We start from the raw sequence: 18,533 nt of genomic DNA on the forward strand, positions 1-18,533 counted from the left end.
ATGGAACTCAGGAAGCCCGGGTTTGGGGCGCCGAGGGGGGAGTTGGGGGGAGGGGCTGGCGGGAGGAGGCGCGGCCGGTGAACGCCCGGCCTGCGGGCGTCTCGGGCAGCGGCGGGGAGGGTGAGGGAGGGGGCTCCCCGCTCCGGCGCGCGTCCCCGAGGCGCCCCGGACGGCGTGGGGGCGGGGAGGAGGACACCGCCGGCCCAGTCTCCGCGCCCCAGTTGAAAACACTACCCGACAGGAAGCTTGCAAATAGAAGCCTCGCACCCCGCGCCCACGTTCGGTTGGGGCTGCTCTAGCAGCTGGCAGGGCGGCCGGACGGCTGTTTTCCTGCTCTCGCTACGGGCCAGGTGCGACCGGGCAGCCCGCAAACTTTATTCACTCAAGACACCGGCTCGGGCCGTGGCGGGTCCCGCGGTGCAGGTTGCAGGCTGCAGGCGGTCAGCGAGAACTCTGCCACCTGGGACGCCTGGCTCCGCGCAGGTGGCATCTCTAGGCCGACGGGACGGGGCTCGCCTTCTTCCTGGGTCGGGATGCCTGATGCAAGATGGCTGTGTTTTGTAAGCTTCTAAAACAATGCATGGAATACACAGCTAACTGCACCAGGGCATGAATACCAGCCTTGGCAGCTGTTCTACCAGCCAGTTCGGCCTTTTAACCATTTCACTTTTAGGTAGAACTGCCAAATACTGTAGAGTCAAATGTTGTCAGCAGCTTCTGAATAGTTTGGATGCGGCGGTAAACGGCAGAAGTAAGGAAAACGTCGTTGGGGATCATCACATTTATCCATTTTCCAATTCTCAGTAGCATAGGAAACGGATTTCAGGTTCAAGTTATCCACGTTGTCATTTCATTGGCCTTAGAATATATGCACCGTCCCTAGATGGCTTTGACTACACTTGGAACTACGTGCGAAGGTTTTCAATAGAAGTGTCGTGCAGACATCCCATAGGATAGTGAAGGAGATAAATTTTATAGATGGAGAGCATAACTACTATTGATAGTCTGAAGCTCTTATAAGGCATCTTAGTCATAAACATTACCCTGAAATCAGATATGAGAGAGGGAATAGATTTGTCTAAGGTCACTTAAGTGAGGAACAGACCCAGGAGAAACAAACAAAATCCAGTCCTCCTGTTTCATTATTATTTAATGAATGGTAAGTGTCTGTGGTTGCTGTGCAGAACACATGCAATTTGCAAGACTGTCCTAAAAGCACATATGCAAAAAAGCTTAGGCTGAGCTGCCAGCGAAGAGTTCCTATAATTTGGGCCAAGAAAAGGGTTTTTGGTTTTTTTTTTTTGCTTGTTTTTTGTTTTGTTTTGAGGAAACCAAAATATTTGTTGGCTTTTTTCCAGGAAGGCTGATTCCACATCAATTAAATTCCTCATTTCATGTTCTCTTTATCTGCTAGATTTTTCCATAGCTTCCATTTTTTGGCTTAAAAATATTTCTAAGGGCCGGGAAAACTTTTAGATGATATAATTCTAATCTTGGATTATCTGAACCTACTTAGCTGTCCATCTGTAAAATGGAAGTGATATTTATGTGTGAAGATAGGCCACAAGTTTTTCCTAGTTGTAGGATCAAGTATGTTTAGCATCTGGGTAGGTGGCTGGTTGGACTTCCCAGATGGCTCAGTGATAAAGAATCCGCCTGCTAATGTGGGAGATGCAGGTTCAATTCCTGGGTGGAGGAGATCCCTGGAGAAGAGAATGGCTACCCACTCCAGTATTCTTGCCTGAAGAATTCTATGGACAGAGGAGCTTGACAGGCTACAGTCCATGGGATCGCAGAGTAGGACACGACTGAGCAACTAACACTACTATATCCATTAAATCTCTTATCATCTATGATTCTCTCTAGTTGCACTTTGTTGAAAAATTTGCCTTGAGGCTTTGGATCCCAGTCCTCTTTCCTTAATTGTCCCTCCTTCAGTTTTGCCCAGTAAATGGCATTATGATTTACTTAATTGTTCAAACCAAAAAACTCCGGCATCCTGCTTAGCCTCCTTTCTTTTCTTCCGCATAGTCCTATTGGTCCTACCTCTGAAAAACTTCTCAGAATGACCTGCTCCTCTCCTCCTCTCCTCTTGCCTGTCCCCTCAGTCACTTTCTATATGACCTTTCTCTTTCCACTCTTGCACCTCTGTGTTCCATTCTCTACATTGCATGCAGAGATTAGATTTATAGAATGTAAATTGGATTAAGTCACACCCTTCCATAAATCCATTTGGAGGCCTCCCACTGCTCTTGGTTAAAAGCAGGGCCTGGCATCACCCCTGCCCTCCCTAGTGACATTCTGCTGCAGCCCAGCTACCTTATCTTTCAATGTCTTCGTCTTCGTTCCTGAGGATCATTACAGTGTTTTGCAGGTTAAATGCTCTCCCCAAGGTTTGCACAGGAGTCCAGGTAGCTCAGTGGTAAAAGATTGCACCTGCAGGAGACACTGGTTCGATCCCTGGGAGGAGGAAATGGCAACCTACTCCACTATTCTTGCCTGGAAAATTCCATGGATATAGGAGCCAGGCAGGGTCGCAAAGAGCCAGACACAGCCAAGTGACTGAGCACTTACGCATAAGCTTTACACAGAGCTGGCTCCCTCATCTTCTAAGGCAACATTTTGCACTTTCTCGTATCTCTTAGAAAAAGATCCTCTTTGTAAGGTCCACGGAAGAAAACTGAAACGGATTTGGAGCCATTCGTACGGAACTTGATTAAAGCTTTCATTATGTATTTTTATATTACACAATCATATAAGAGAAAATAATTGCGTTTTAAAGAAAATCAATATCAAACTTGTGTAAAACTCAAAATGTTTTCAAATTTTTTGCTGAGAAATGTTGAGCTTACATCCAGGAGCATGATTTTTTATATCAGGTTTTAAACTTGAAATGGCCACATACTATTCCTGATCAAGACTTTAGAATGAAGATCTCTTCAGATTCTTGATGATCTTATCATTGAAAAACTTTAAAATATAATTTTCAGTCATTCAAAAAAGTGTAACAGTTGGAGTTATATATTTAAAATTCTTTCCTTTCTTTCATTGACAAGTGTAGTCTTGGAATTTCTTGTGAATGGATTTTGAAACCAGCTAAGCTCTTTGAAAATCAAGTATTTTTAAATTATACCTCCGATTTTCAAAATACACACGTGTTACTAAGCAGTCTTCCTGTAAGTACCTTGGTCACCACCAAAAAGTCTAAAATAGCAAGAAATACCTGGTAGGAGGACAGAAATTCAAATCTGCACCAGCAGCTCTGTTCAGGCTCCTTGTCCTCAACTCTGACTGGTTGCATTTTGGGCCACACCAGTACTCCTTGGGCACTTGGCACAGTAGTCCTCAGGTTCCTGGTCCATGATGCTCCCTGCCTTGTGGGACTAAAACCGGGGTCTGGGATCTAGAGCACCTCTCAAACTGCTCAACACATCCCATGGAGCAGTGAGTCGTGCTCACTTATGTGCTTATCTGCTTATTTCTGTGCCAACTGAGGGGCACGGGTCTAACCCAGACTGCTCAGGTTGCCCTTCAAGGAGCCTCGGAAGAGGCTGCTCACAGTCAGGAGCTCTGGGGCGTAGGACTGAGATGACCTATTTCCTGGCACCTGCATAGCCCCAAGTGAAGGCCCCTGCATGGCTCTGAGGTCTCAGTTCCAATGTCACCCCTCAGAGAGCCACATTGAGTACCTGTCTTCTTTCCCCTTCCCCTCCTATTACACTTGGTCATATTTCCATACTTACTGCCTTCACAGCAATTCTCAAAAGCTGATGTTTTGCTTCTTTTACTGATTAGTGATCTCAGCTAGACTGTGAACTTAGTGAGAGCAGGGGCCTTGATATTTTAAACACTGTTCTGTCTGCATCAACCTGCATAGTACCCAGCCCACACTAGACACTTAAATATTTGATGGATAAGTAAAAAGTGACCACATTTTTGTGGAGTTTTATATTATAAATGTATTTTGTTTGTAGGATATTCACATCTGAAAACATATCTCTAAGAGTTTATGAGGGGCTTCTCTGGTGATTCAGTGGTTAAGAATCTGCCTGCCAATGCAGGACATACGTGTTCAATCCCTGACCTGGGAAGATCCCACACACTGCAGAGCAACTAAGCCTGTGAGCCACAACTACTGAACCTGAGCTCTAGAGCTTGGGCTCTGCAACAAAAGAAGCCACCGCAGTGAGAAGCCCACACACCACAACAGAGTAGCCCCTGCTCGTGGCAGCTAGAGAAAAGTCCTCGAGGTGCAAAGACCCAGCACAGCCAAAAATAAATAAAATTATTTTTGAAAAGTTTTGCTTTAAAAAAAGAATTAATGAGCTATGACATCTTTTTCAGTATTCTCATGAGTTTAAGAAAGATAAATATTTCTCTCATGATGAGGTTGTAAGGATGAAAACTGCCCATTTGACCAGGGTTAACTGTCACTATTAATGTTTTATAAGTTTTGAACACTCATTAAATGACCAGTGGCATCTATTATCGTTATTCCCTGCTCATCAAGCAGCCTTGGGCTTGCAGTTGAGGTCTCTATGTATATCCCCAGTATCCAGGAAATTGTCACATTTCTTTGTAAATGAATGGGTGTCCCAGTTCTATGTCTGTCTTGGTGAAGTCAGTTAGTGTAGGTCTCCCCTGAAGGAGAACCAAGAAATTAAGTGGTTTTTGAGAGTGCAAGGCCTAGAACCATGCCTTTGAACCAAAGTGAATTCATACATGTATATGGCACCTGGGGAAGCTTCCTGGACATGAAACAGCCTTTGAGACACTCCCCAACCCTTCCTTCAAACTCCAACATTCTAATATAATGATCTTGACACTTGCTAAATATTAAAAAACAGGTGAAAAAATTCTGTTTCATAAAAAAGCCTTTAAAAAATGATTCTTTTAAACAAACAAAAAAAAATTTCCTCTTTTCCAAAAACTGGATTAATTGACCAAGTTCAAGAAACGCCAGGTTCAAGAAGTACTACCTTCTCCTCTGGAGAAAAGAGAAGTTATGCTTCCTTTGGTAGACTGAGAATATTCTCCTGTACAGAGCTAGCCTGTCAGAAGGACAAGGACTTGAGTTACCGGGGAGCCCTGAACTGCCTCGAATGGTTTTTTAATGACCCAAGCAGTGGTGTTCCCCTTTTCTAGTATAAGAGTAATGAAGTAAGTTCTTTCTTCTATAACCCCCTTTATCAAATACTTATAATACCTCAAATACCAGACAGGTTAACTTAGCCCTATTAAAAATTTTTCTTTTTAATTATTTTTTTTTCACAATTATATTAACAATTTAAATTGTAAAACATGTTATCAAACTGTAAGTATGAAGCCTTTACCTAGAAATGAAAATTTCTAAGTCCCCTAAAAATCCATAGACTCCCCTGTATTCTCAGATGGCTTGTTTGCCTCCTAGGCTGGAATGAGGGCTTGGGGCTCACATGGTTCCCTGTTGAGATAGTTATTTTCCCTAGGACCACCTCTGACACTGATATCCATTCTCAGCAAGACACATCCTGGACACACTCCCCAGGCCTCATAGAAGGAGTTCCCTGTACACACCTGTTAATCCTCAAACAGCTTGGCTGTGGTCACCAGATAAAATGGTTCCTTGGATGTATATATCCAAGGATGAATTTATACTAATAAATGTTTTGTTGAAATTTTTTTGTTTATCTGACATTCAAATTTACCCTGGCATCCTATATTTTTATTTTTTAAGCTTAGCAACCCTTCCACCTACTAAGGGGTTATTTCTTTCAACTTTCCATGACCCCAGCTCCCCACTGTTCAAGACTCTCTGAGCCTATTTAGCAGCCAAGCCTGGGCCTAGAGGGCTGGTGGTCACCTTGCATTTTACCACTTCTGTCCTTCCCTTTCTAGAAAGCAAACTGCTCCATAGGAGATCTCCACACTCTAAGGAGTTTTTAGGCCCTCTCAGATCTCTTTTGGAACCTTTAGAACCTTCCACAGTCGTGGCAAAGTGCTATAATAGCTGACATGATGACTGTGTTCTCCCTCCTGAATATTTTGCCAAGAAACTACCCCAGTCTGGGGCCCTTGCCACAGTGTACCAGTGCTGTAAGGGTTGACAGTGCTGTCTGAATTCATTTCCCATTTAGTCCTTCCTCCAGCAGAACCCACCCAATGATGACACCCAAGCATAGCCAGACCAAAGGAAACCAAGTGGGAAGGGAGGGAAATTTGTAGTCAGACAAGACTGAGTATGAATCCTAGCCCTTCCACTTATCACCAACTGAGTGTTAACCTCTCTGGATCTTAGTTCCTCATCTGTAAAATGGACAGAATTACCTTAAAGTATAATAATAATCCTATCTTGCCAGGTCACCATAAGGATTAGAAAGAATAAATACAGAGCACCTGACACAGAGTATGGGCTCCACGAATGACCCATTGTGTCAAACCTGTCTTTACTGCTTTCTATAGCTATGATATTCTTTGTATCATTGCAATTTAAAGTAGCTGTATTGGACTTACCTGGTGGCTCAGTGTTTAAGAATCTGCCTGCCAATGCAGGACCCATGGGTTCCATCCCTGATCCGGGAAGATCTCACAGGCCAAGGATCAACTAAGCCTGTGTGCCACAAGTACTGAGCCTGTCCTCCGAGCCCATGCTCTGCAACAAAAGAAGCCACCACAATGAGAAGCCCATGAACCACAAGAGTAACCCCTGCTCACCGCAACTAGAGAAAGCCTGTGCGCAGCAATGAAGACTCAGAGAAGCCAAAAATGCTCTTTTTTTAAAAAGTATACTTAATTAAAAAAAATTAAGTGGCTATATTAATAGTTATCAAACACATGGGCAAATTGTGACCTTTTCAGAAGCATGAAGAGCCTGGTTATCTTCAGAGACTTTGTCATGCTTTATTTGGCTTCAGGCCCCTGCTAGGTAGCTAGTCAATGGCCCCCAGGACATAGCATGGGCCCAGTACTTCTAAATAAGGTTTAGGAAGAAGCTTAATTAAGCAATAGCCACATTATTGGAAGCCCCACAGTGTCTTCCAGTCTCTGAGGTTGACCAGTAATTGCAGAATGGAGGAAGATCTTTCCATGTTGGATCTGTAGGAGTGTTAACATCCCAGACAGAGACGGAGCAACTGACTCTGCCTAGGTGATCTTTTGGCTTTTAAGTAGGGTTCTTCCCTGGATATACATACCGTCTAATGATTCTTGTGGGTCATCAAGGACACCCTACTGCCACTCAAAACCAACAGGGAAAGCCCTTTGTTCTATGGAGAATACTCTTCCTGACATTGGATATGACTAAGTTATCTTGGAATGATATCTGTGCATTTCCTCCAAAAGTGATTAGTTTTTCTTTGCTTCTGGGTTATCTTGAATCTAGAGAGGGAAATGGCAACCCACTCCAGTATTCTTGCCTGGAGAATCCTGTGGACAGACCATGGGGTCGCAAATAGTCGGACATGACTGAGTGACTAACTATCTTGAATGCCATAAGTAGCGTCTTCACACCTAGTCACTGATGAAAAAGAGATCTATCGTCATTTCAAAAACCAAGTGTCCCTTAAACTTATTAGGAGACAAAGAGATGCCAACACATTAAACCTGAGTTATACAGAGATTATTAAAAGTCTTTTTATATGCACTATTGCCCCCTACAAATTTTCATTTGTGGATATAGACTCCCTCCACTTCCTAATCAGCCCAGTTCTTAGAAAATTTAGAATTTAATATATGTGCCAGGAAATGGGAAGACAAAATTGAAAAACAGTGATCTAAATAATTCTGGTTAAAAAATAGTAGGTATTTGGACTGACTAGATCTTTTTTTTCTTACTTTATTGCAGTCTATGCTTTCCAAATTTTTTTTTTTACAGTGAGACTATATTACTTCTATAGTTAGAAAAAAGTTGAAGTGCAAAAACTGGGAAAAGGCACCCTCAGCTCCTGACAGAATGACTGGGAATGGCAGACACAGAACACTGGCCCTGCTTGGGGTGTGCCTCTTACAAGTGTGTGGCCAGGATCAGCCCACAGGTCTGAACAGGATCTGCCAGCAGCTCACTAGGTGTGAACACCTGGAGAGGGAAATGGCAACCCGCTCCAGTATTCTTGCCTGGAAAATCCCATGGCCAGAGGAGCCTGGCAGGCTACAGTCCATGGGGTTGCAGAGTCAGACACGACTGAGTGACTTCGCAAGGTGTGAATGAGGGAATTCAGGTCAGTTCAACAAGCATCTACTGAGTGCTCACTGTGCGCCTGGCACTATGCTAGGCACTTGCTACAAAGGTGGAAATATTGATAGCCCTAGTCCCGTTGAGAGTGGGGTAACCTCCACGCTGTATGATGCATTCTCCATTACAGGCATTTCAGGAGTTCTGTGGGAGCACAGAGGAGACCTCAGGGTCAGGGAGGATTTGGGAAGAGATGACAACTAAACTTTATTTAAAATATTTGTCTTTGCCATATACTTTTGCCACATACTGCTGCATGCAGCGGAGAAGGCAATGGCAACCCACTCCGGTATTCTTGCCTGGAAAATCCCATGGACGGAGGAACCTGGTAGGCTGCAGACCATGGGGTCGCTAAAAGTCGAACACGACTGAGCGATTTCACTTTCACTTTTCACTTTAATGCATTGGAGAAGGAAATGGCAACCCACTCCAGTATTCTTGCCCGGAGAATCTCAGGGACCGGGGAGCCTGGTGGGCTGCCGTCTATGGGGTTGCACAGAGTTGGACACGACTGAAGTGACTTAGCAACAGCAGCAGCAGCTGCATGCAGAATCTCAGTTCCCTGATCGGGGTCAAACCCCATGCCCCCTGCAGTGGAAGCACAGAGTTTTAACCACTGGACCACCAGGAAAGTTCCCTAAAATTATTTTAAAGTCTTTTAAATATTTAAAATGTTTTCTCATTATAAGAAAATGATTACAGATAACTACTCCTAAGGCTTTTGTATTTTCAGATATTTTGATTTCTTTCCAATGTGATAGTCATACATTGAGATGCATATATGAATATGACATGACAAACTTTTCTTTTGGTGTTTTTTACAAAAAATAGGAATTTGCCTTAGCCTTGAATAATGAGTAGAAATAGAGGGAGTGAAGAAGAGATGAAAGGGTGTTGCAAGCAGAGGGGACAGTATGAGTTAAGGTGGCGAAACAATCATTTTCATAAAATCAGGACATATATATCAAGACGGGAAGTCTCAGAAGAGGAGGTTGAAGAATGACCAAGGACTAGGTCCTCGATGGCCTTGTCTGTCACCCTGAGATACTTGGGCCATGGGGGAGGGTAAGGAGGGAAAAGACATGATCGGGTTTTCTCGTATGAATATCACATTGGCAACTAGGTGAATGGTTAGTTTGAGATGGTTAACACTGAAGGCAAAGAATTTGCGACAACACGGCTGGACTTTGAGGGTGTAATGCTAAGTGAAGTAAGTCAGAGAGAGAAAAACAACTACTGTACGATCTCACATATATATGAACCTCACATATATACGAACCTAAAATATAGTCCCCAAACCCTAAAACCAAGCTCACATGTACAGAGAAGAGGTTGGTGGTTGTCAGAGGTGAAGCATGGGTTGCAGAGTGGTGGGGTGGGGGGGTTGGTAAAATGGGTGGGGGGGTCACAATTACTCGTTGTAAAATAAATTCGTTTGGGGGATATAGTATAGAACATGGTGACTATAGTTAAAATGTATTGAACATTTGAAGGTTGCTAAGAGAGTAAATCTTAAAAGTTCTCATCAGAAGAAAAAATTTTTTAACTATGTATGGTGATGGATATTAAGTAGACATTGTGATGATCAATTTGCAATATGCAGCTGACCCTTGAATTACACAGAGTTGAGCTGTGCAAGTCTACTTACATGTGGATTTTTTTCAGTAGTAAATATTACAGTAGGGCTTCCTGGTCCCTCACATGGTAAAGAATCTGCCTGTAATGCAGAAGACTTGCAGGAGACAGAGTTTGATCCCTGGTCTGGGAAGATCCCTCAGATAAGGTAATGGCAATCCACTCCAGTATTCTTATCTGGAGAGTTCCATGGACAGGGGAGCCTGGCGAACAGTCGGACACAACTGAGCAACTAACACTTTCACTTTGACTTTCACTTCAAACACTACAGTACTACAACAACTGTGGTTGGTTGAATCTGAGGATGTGGAACTGTGGATATGGAGGGCTGAATGTAAAATTTACACCAGTTTTTGACTGCCAGAGTTTGTTACCCCAACCCCCAAGTTTTTCAAGGATCAATTGGATATAAATACTGAATAATTATTCTGTATACCTAAAAGCAATAATTCATATGTCAATTATACCTCAATGTAAAAAATTTATCTCTAGTCAACAAGTATATCTGAGCATCTACTAAGTAACTGACAAACATACAAAAAGACTGAAGGTAAAGAAACCCATAAGGAGACCTCAGAAATGTGTATTTATTATTATTATTGGCTGTGCCACGCTGCTTGCAAGATCTTAGTTCGCCGACCACGGATTAAACCTGAGTCCTCGGCAGTGAAGGCTTGGAGACCTAACAACTGGGCCGCCAGGGAATTACCAGGAATGAATATTTTTTATGCTTAGAGACAGTCAATTTCAACTCCCTAATCAAGAGAAACTTAGCTTTTTAGCAAAAATAGTTCAATGATTTGATTATATCAAAGTCCAAGGGATTAAACATCCCTGTTTATTCTTTGCTTTCATCTGATGGACTCCATCTTCATCATCATGTAATATAATAATTACAATGAACATAGCTAATATTTATTGAGCCTTTATGGTATGCCAGGCACTGTGCTGAGTATGTTAGATAGTTTTCTCAAGTAATAATAAGTATATATTATACTGCCCCATTTACAGATGAGGAAACAGGCTAAGGAAGGCCAGAGTGGCAGGTAGCAGACCTGGAGTCCATGCTCTGTCATCAACCTGATTAACAAACTTTTATTTGACTAAGATTAGTCACAGTTGGGCTTCCCATGTGGCCCTAGTGGTAAAGAACTTGTCAGCCATTGCAGGAGACATAAGAGACTCAGGTTCAATCCCTGAAGATCCTCTGGAGGAGGACATGGCAGCCCAATCCAGTGTTTTTGCCTGGAGAATCCCATGGACAGAGGAGCCTGGCTGACTACAATCCATGGGGTCACAAAGAGTTGGACTAGATTTAGCATGTACACACGCAGTCACAGCTATCAGGAATTTATTGTGACAATCTTTAAAATTTCATAGTATTTTTACCTACTAAGAGTTGGTCATTTTTTCTAGGATGTCATACAAATACACCCTTACTGTTTTTAAACCTCACGGAAGTTGCCAAAATCCAGAATGTGATCTAATGATTACTATTAAAGGCTGCAGTAATTTTCAGAAAGATTAGCATCTAAATGCAAGAGTCATCCAGTCATCCAATATCAACCATTTTGCCATATATCGTTCGCCTATTAGCCTGTGTGTGTGTGTTAGTCACTCAGAAGTGTCCAGCTCTTTGTGACCCCATGGACTGTATACTGGAATGGGTAGCCATTCCCTTCTCTACAGGATCTTCCCGAAGCATGGACTGAACCCGAGTCTCCTGCGTTGCGGGCAGAATCTTTACCATCTGAGCCGCCAGGGAAGCCTAGTACTTAGCAAATGTCTCTCTCTTTTTTTTTTTTGGCCACACCTCGAGGCACATGTGGTCTTAGTTCCCCAAATAAGAATCGAACCCGTGCCCCCTGCAGGGGAAGCTGGGAGTTTTAACCACTGGACTGCCGGGGAAGTCCCCTCTTTCTGTCATTTTAGAGGTGCAGTGTTTGAGCCTGGGTAGCTCCAACCAAAAAGCCCAAGCTCAGTCACTCTGCACCCCTGGAATGTGATTTTCAGAGCTGCCAAGTGAGGCAGGGCCAGCACATTTGATCTAAGTCCATTAAACGGACAAAACCAATGCGAATGGCTTGGCTCTTCGTAGGTGCCCTCCCTGTAAATGCTATTTTCCCCTTCCTTTGTCTGTGAATAGCTATTTAGTTGTATTTAGCCACTATTTATTGTTATGTTAGAAAATAATAGAGTCATTCCCATACATTGCATCTGAGTAGAATTGAAAAGACCAGTGTGGGGCAACAACTTTTACCAAGGTATTTACACAGAAATCAAACCCATGGTATGGGGTAGTGCGCCTGGAGTTGTTTGGAGTTTTGCTTCAGACTCACATCTGCCAAAAGACTTTTCTTCTGAGAAAGCTTCCCTAATTGGGATTGCTGCAGGCTGTTTGTTTGCCTGCCATAGTTTTGTTTCCTAGCAGTCTTCAGATACATCATTGGAACTTGGAGTTTAAAGCATCATTTAAGTGCTTTTTCTCCTCCCTACTCATCTGGCTTAAAAGACATCCTTTGTCAGTTTACCATCGTCAGTATATCATCCATGTCATACCTGTACTTTCCCTTCTGAAATATGGGGGCGTTGCTCAGCAAAACTGTCATGAGAATCATTTCAAAACTTCATCTCAACACATTGGTTTGTTGGTGGTGATGACGTGGAACAGACACCCTCAGACATGGCTGATGGCTGTGTTTGTTAGCACAACTTTTTTGGGAAGCAATTTGCAATATATATCAAGAGTCATTAGCATATTCATACTCCAAGCCTGTAATTCAACTTGTAAAAACTAAAGAAAAATGAAAAATCTAGAAAATACATTACAATGGTATATATTGTGGATTTATAATACTAGTGAAAATTATGAACAAATATAAATATGATTAATATATTTTAGTAATCTGAAAGAAATATTATCCTTTCATTAAAATGCATTCTTTAAAAATGCTTATTAGCAATGTTTTTCTAAAAATATAACATTGGTTGGAGAAAGTAGAATATAAAATAGTGCATTTATTTTGATAATATGCTGGAAAAATTATACATTTGTATATACCTATATGCAGGATGGTGGTATTATGGGTGCTATGTTTTTCTTCCTAATTTTCCAGAATTTTAATAATATGACTATATTATTTTTGTAGTAGAAAGATTTTTAATAAAAAAAAAACTCTTATAAGTACAATTAGTACCATATGACATTATGATGAGAGTTTTTAGAACTAAAAACATCAGGACACATGGCCTGACTTATTGTCTGGCAACATGACCCAGGATTTGAAATTGGAATTATTCCCGAAGATCCAGGGCACATAGGTACTTGTAAACTGGCAATGTTGGCTGGAAGCCAAAAGTGAATCGGGTGACAGGGTTTTACTGGCGGGAAGCCTCCAGGCACTGTTGTCAGTGACTCAAGGCCACCCATGGTGCCTTAGTCCCAGGGCGGTGCAAGGGACCAAATAAAATCGATACCTCCTGTGGCTAAAACAATGAGTCTTTTGAGTAAGTGTCCCCTTCCACAAACTTCTCTGTTGGTAGTGTCATCATTCTATACAAAGGCAAGTCCTAACTAACATAAACGCTGGAGCAGAGGCATTACAATGCCTTATCCATAATTTAGAAGCTTTTTGATGGAATTCAGATGCTGATATTCTGCTATTTTCCCCCTCTCAGTGCATTCACTGAGCTTATCCTGGAAGAAGAGCCTTCCCCTTAGCCCCTGCATTTGGCAGCCCATCCAGGATGGGGCCTGGAGATTCACTGCCATTGCTATTGCCGCTTTCTGGTCTCTTGTCTCTTTCTCTCCTTCTCTCTCTCTCTCTCTCTCTGCTATTACATAGACTTCAAATTAAGTTTTGATAAAAAGGGATTGCTGAATGTTCTAAGACTGATTCAGTCATTTGTTCAGTTATTAAAGGATTAAATAGGCATAATTTATTACATACCGGATTAAAGAGCACAGGAAAACATCCCCTGCCTTGCCCTTCAGTTTGTAGGTTAATTTACACAAAAATTGCTGGGGGAAGCAGGAGTTGAGGAGGTTTGTGTGCTTAGGATCGGATCATCCCCAAGAGCTGGTGTAGATAGGGCTCAAATGGGGAATACCCTGCAGAGAGTAGGCTGTGCTCCAAGGAGGCCTTCAGAGAGCTGGTGACTTACTCCTCATGCTGAGATTAACTGGAAATTTAGAAGGGGATTCTGAAAGGCGACAGAGAAGACACGGAGGACATGTGTCACAAATTGCTTGAGGCCTAAGTGAGAGGAGTAGGACTTTTGCTTTTTCTTCCTTGATCCATCTCTGGACTTCTCCTTTGGGTGCTTCTGCTAATAGAAAAGTGTTCATAGGCACCTGCCTAGGAGGCTTTCTAGAAATTTATCCAGATTTCTTTGATGCTTGAGATTTGATGCCTACCAAGAGTCAGTCTGAACAAACTCCTAAATATTAGTCCTGCCCACACCTTGATTTCACTCTGGCCTCCAGAATCGTGAGACAGTATCTCCTTCTTATAGGTGGTACTTTTATTCATTCATAGTTGGTTCCAGGGAGGAACTTCCTGGAGATGGTAGGCAGGTCAGCAAGAGCTCAGCCTCTCTCATGGGGCAGTTGGCTTCTAGGCTGCCAAGGCCCATCCAGCATCTGAGAAAGTTGGTAATATCCATGTGAGGCCTGGGATTTTTGGAACACAGTTTCTCTTCATCTTCATCTCTGGCGCAGACTGATCCCAGCCTAGAATAACCTACATTACCATCATTCTCTTGACCTAGATGTGACTGCTGTTCCTGAGACAACAAACACAGGGTGTTTGTTGAGATTTTTGCTTCAGAACTTCCTCTGGCTAGAGACAAGCCAGCTGTGAGCCATCGATTATACAAACCTGCAAACTAGAGACTCTACAGAGGGTGACCAAGGATGCCCAATGTGGACAAAGCTCCAAAAAAAAAAAAAAAAAAAATTAAAAATTAAAACAGTGGACTGGCTTTTCCTTTCCCAAGGCAAAACATTGGTAGGTGCAGCTAGGACATCTTATCCACAGTCCTTTGGCTTTTCCTTGTGGCTAACCTAGCATTCCTTGGTTTCTGCCAAGGGAATTTTCACTATGAAGAAGAGGGCAGCTGGGTTAAGCATCAGAATGTAACGTGGAGGTGGGAAGATTTAGGAGTACAAACAGCTAGGGCCGAAAATCAGGGAACTTAAATATAGACAACATATTAGATGATATGGAATTGCTGTTAATTTTACTGGGTGCAATAATGGTATTGGAGTTTTGTAGGAGATAGTTCTTATTCTCTACAAGGAGAGGAAGGAAGGGAGAGAGACGGAGAAGAAAGCAAATATGGCAAAGATGAATTGTTGAATCTAGGTGTAACTTTTCTGATTGTTTACATTTTAATTGAAATGTTAGGGGTGGGGAAGAAAAAAGAATAAAAAAATCCAGGGCAAAGACATGAGAGAAACCAAGAGAGAATTCAGAAGAGTGACATAAAAACAGATAATCAACAAGGACCTACTGTATAGCACCGGGAACTATACTCAAAATTTTGTAATAACCTATAAGGCAAAGAATCTGAAAAAGAATATACATATATACACATATGTATATATATATGTCTGTGTGTTTGTATGTGTGCGTGTATCTGAATCCTTTTGCTGTACATGTGAAACTACCACAACATTGTAAATGAATTGCATTTCAATAAAACCATAATGTGATATTAATATTTCCAAATTAAAAAAAAAAGAATGATCTAAGTGGGGAAAAGTCTCTGGAAAGAGGAAGAACTTGGCAGATGGAGAAAGTGGAGGAAAAATCTTGGGCCATCATTTCCATCCTTTGTTCAGTTCCTCTGTGACAAGAGGAAGCTCTGATGAAGCACAAGAAACCTCAACAAAATTACTCAAAATTTCTATTTTCATTGGACACTGCAACATGAGAATGGAAAGGCAAATTTACTTTACAGGACCACTCACTTTACAGGAATACTAATGGCCTAATGAGATTGCTAAGAAGAAAGGATAACCTGCCTACTGCTGACAGACCAGCCTGGGTATTTTAATACTGCAGCCAGCTGATCCACCTGCTATAGTGTGAATTGGCTGCGATCACTCTGTAGATAAGAGTGACTATCAGAAAATTAAGCAGGAAGACACTGGTCAAGAGAGAGGTGAGTAGAGCAACCAGGAGAGGTGAAGCTAAAGAAACCAGAAGCCCTGGGAGAGCAGAGGAGCTTCCCTTCCGGTCCATCTGGTCCCCTAAAGTTCCTTCCAGTCAGCTAAGGTTGCTTCGGCTACACCCTGTTTCCTGCCCTTGAATCTAAGAACCTGCGGTTGCCTGCTGTGTCCCCGCAACACCTCCTGCCCGTCCACCTCTTTGGGCTGAGCAACTTCAGGGGGTACCTGTTTCTCATGGCCCAAGCCACCTGGCCTGGAGCAGCATCTCTTCCTCATTTGCAGGGCTACCCAGCCGCCCCTTCCCTGGGCTGCCAGAAACCTGGACCCACCCACGCTTATCATAACCCCACCTGTACTGATTGAAATTGAGTGGTTCACAGCTGCACTGCCAGCTCCTATGAATCCCTGGCAGATGGTAAACACTCAGTGACTGTCTTGGAAAGAACGAGATTCATCACCATCAAGCTCAGCTGGGCTTTCTTTGTCTCAGCAACTTTTCACCTGCCCCTGCTCAGGGCTGTCTCCTTCTTTACCCAGGCTATTTTAATTTCTCCAGTACCTCACCTTCCCCACCTCTCCTGGAAGTAAGAACAGCTGATGTGTGCTGAGTGCACAAGATGGGCAGGTGTTGTGCTGACGGCTTTCCATGTGTTGAGTCCTTTAATCTTCCTGAAACCTGGGAGGCAAATCCTATTATTAGCATCCCCATTTTACAGATGAGAAAGCTGAGGCCTGGAGACTAGGTTACTCGTTCAACATCACAGAACAGTGATAATGAGGATTTGGGAACTAGGCAGTCTAGTTCCAGAGTCGACCTCCTTAAGCTTTTATTAATTTTGTGATAATAAAACCCAGCTGTGCTCAGCAGCCTACATTAAGAGCAGAGAAAATGCTTTCTTTTTCAGAAAAGAACAAGACATATTTTTTCTGGAAGCATGATTGTGCAAAGGAGTGATCGGTCTCTAGCTCTAGTGTCTGGCACAGTCACTGCCTCCTCGTTCACAGGAAAATAGAGGGAATCGGGTGTGAATTTCACTGACTCCTACCTGCAGACATCTCTATTGGTCCACCTTCTCCTGCTTTCCTCAGGCTCAGAGAAGTGGGTATCCTCTCACTTGAGCTGACCTGGGTCCCTCTGACCAGCTCTGTGGGCTGGCCTCATTGGGTGCGGCAGCCAGGGCCCTGGCAGAGGGAGCTGGCTGCTGAGCATCGCTAGGGCTTGATGGAAAGACTGTCCCCAGGGGTATGGGCAGGGTAGGATGGGGCCAGCTGGGCACAAGCAATAGTGGGGAGCTGTGGCTCCCTCTATAGGCTGAGGGGTCAGGGGCGGTAACAGCAATTCTAGGGGCCGGGGGAGAGCTCTTACCGTGAGAAGTGACTGCCTGAGAGAAGGGGGGGCCTTAAAGTCATGTGGAGCTGAGCTGTGTGTGTGAACTCACAGCAGGACAGAGGAGGCAGGGTCTTGGATAAACAGAGATGTTCCTTCACTCCTGTAGTATCAGTCCCTCTCCTTTCTCTGGGCTTCCCCTGTGGCTCAGCTGATAAAAAGAATCTGCCTGTAATACGGGAGACCTGGGTTCGATCCCTGGGTCAGGCAGATCCCCGGGAGAAGGGAAAGGCTACCCACTCCAGTATTCTGGCCTGGAGAATTCCATGGACTGTATAGTCCATGATGTCACAAAGAGTTGGACATGACTGAGCACTTTCACTTTCACTTTCAAGGGGCAGCTGAGAGTTCAAATGCTGCAGCTAAAGATTCCACATGTCTCAGCTGAAGGTCAAGGATCCCATGTGCAGCAACTAAGATCTGGTGCAATCAAATAAATTAATTTTTAAAATTTCTATTTGAGTTTTAGATTCCAAACATGTATTACCTTATGCAAAATTTGAATACTAAAAAAATAAGTAACATAGAAAGTAAGTCTTCCTTAGTATTAGCCACCCCCACCCTGCTCTACACACACACGCCAGATATAACTGTTCTTAAAAAGTTTTGGTGCATATTAGTCTAACTTTTAAAAAATAAATGTATAATCAGAATGGCTAAAATGAAAATCATGACCACACTAAATGTCAGCAAGAATACAGAGAAACTGGATCTTTAGACTTTGCTGGTGAAAATGTAAAATGGAACAGCCACTCTAGAAAAGAGTATGGCTGTTTCTTATACTATTAAATATACACTTACTGTATCACTCAGCATTTGCACTTCCGGGCCTCTGTCTTAGAGAAATGAAAACTTAGGTTTACACAAAAATCTGTACATGAATGTTCATAATAGCTTTACTTGTAGTTGCTAAAAACAGGAAACACCCAAATATCCAGACAGCTGAAAGGGTAAATCAACCTGGTATATCCATACCATAGAATACTACTTGGCAACAAAAAGGAAGAAACTATTAATATGGGTAACAACCTGGATGGACCTCCAGAGAATTCTGCTGGGTGAAAAAAGTCAGTCTCAAAAGGTTACATAGTGTGTGATTCCCTTTATGTAACATTCTTGAAATGACA

The 18,533-nt window shown here is 42.9% G+C and overlaps 1 long non-coding RNA gene across 2 annotated transcripts; it reads right to left on the reverse strand.

Moving 5' to 3' along the window:
- Positions 1 to 321: 321 nt before the first annotated feature.
- On the reverse strand, positions 322 to 17,637 carry LOC110128808 (uncharacterized). Of its 2 annotated transcripts, none has more exons than XR_002311286.2 (3): positions 17,386 to 17,637; positions 16,584 to 16,695; positions 322 to 6,631 (listed from the first exon to the last, which is right to left on the reverse strand). It is a non-coding gene; the product is annotated as an uncharacterized lncRNA (long non-coding RNA). The 2 variants fall into 2 exon arrangements; XR_002311287.2 differs by having other exon boundaries at positions 17,066 to 17,637.
- Between the last annotated feature and the right edge of the window lie 896 nt (positions 17,638 to 18,533).

The sequence above is a fragment of the Odocoileus virginianus genome, chromosome 11 (genome assembly GCF_023699985.2).
Source record: "Odocoileus virginianus isolate 20LAN1187 ecotype Illinois chromosome 11, Ovbor_1.2, whole genome shotgun sequence".
NCBI lineage: Eukaryota > Metazoa > Chordata > Mammalia > Artiodactyla > Cervidae > Odocoileus > Odocoileus virginianus.